Genomic DNA, 1,432 nt, shown 5'->3' with positions numbered 1-1,432 from the left:
ATAACTGCAACCAGACCAGAGCTCCAAATGCTACGTTTTATATATCAAATGAAAGATAATTGAGTCTACTTTCCAGGAAAAAAAACCTCATCTCATTTAGAGCTCCGTAGAAAAAGTTATGGTTAAAACATTGAGCAAAGGTCAGAGCTGCCTTGTTCCAGCGTGAATTTTCGGTTTTACTGTTTTAATTTCATTTTAATTTTTCCGCATTCACCACGCAAACCTTTCACAACCCCCCCCCCCTCATGTTTGGCTTGATTCTGAACCGCAGTTGGTCCTTGAGAGACGACCTAGGGGTCACTCCCTAGCTATACTGCATTTCTTATTATGCAATCAAATTTGATTGGGCGACGACACCCATCAAATGTCCTTTCTAATGCAAAACCCTCAAACCAAAAACCCCAAACTTTGACTCAACAATGGTAGAAAATTGAATTTTTGGTGAATGGGTGATGAGAAAGTGAGGAAATCTCTCTAAAAGCTTTTGAAAGTGAAAGGAGAGTGCTAAGGCTTAGGGAGACCGCTCAGGCGAAATGCAAAGAAGAATTTCAAAGTGAAGAACTTCAAAAACTGCTCATCTTTTAAGAAAAGCTGAGACTCATCGCGCCGCATCCGCTCAGTGGTAAAATGGACTGCTTAGCGGTCTGCGGTATTTTTCATTTCTTCTTCTTTGCTTGCTTTTGAGCAATCTTACCTCATAGCACTCGATTTCAACCTTCAATTTTTCAATTATATGCTTTTCCCCTCTCAGATGCAACAATTAAATATGCAATGCACTTAACACAAGATTAAAAATAATATAATCAATTGGGTTGCCTCCTAAGTAGCGCTTGTTTAACGACACGAGCCTGACCTAAACCTGCCTAGCACTATCAGTAAGTGTTTATCCTTCCAACACCCTTCGATAGGTGTGCTTACCTTGTATGCTTAAGTGGATACATAAAAGTTTTAGCATCCCTCAGTAGATGCTACCCAAAAAATGTTCAAAAATTCAATAAGTTACATGTCTAAAATCAAATAAACCTAAAACTACAAATGTTTTATAGAAGGTGAGATTAAATATAATCAAGTCGTTATATCTGGTTGGGGTCTTCGTCTACCCAACTCATCAGTTGCCCTCTATCAACTCTTCTGATGGCTTTAGTATATGGTATTCTGATCTCCACCTTGCCATCTTCTTTGATCTTATTGACAATCCATTTCCAATTTTTAAATCTTACCTGTGATCCTGTTGCAAGTGATGTATCTTCAGAGTGGATTCTTTCTCCTTTATCAACCTCCTCCTCTTCAGGTACCTGTAACATATTACAATTGATAGAATTGGTACCTGTTGTGTTAACCTCTGATGCAGCTTCCATTATGAACTTTCTATATTTGGCCCTTTTCTTCACCCTAACATTGCTTCCTTTAGAGCCAGTATGCAGAAGTACAT

Source organism: Vigna radiata, chromosome 6, assembly GCF_000741045.1.
Source record: "Vigna radiata var. radiata cultivar VC1973A chromosome 6, Vradiata_ver6, whole genome shotgun sequence".
NCBI classification, from domain to species: domain Eukaryota; kingdom Viridiplantae; phylum Streptophyta; class Magnoliopsida; order Fabales; family Fabaceae; genus Vigna; species Vigna radiata.
The sequence above is the reverse complement of the archived record's forward strand: the minus strand, read 5'-3'. Positions refer to the sequence as shown.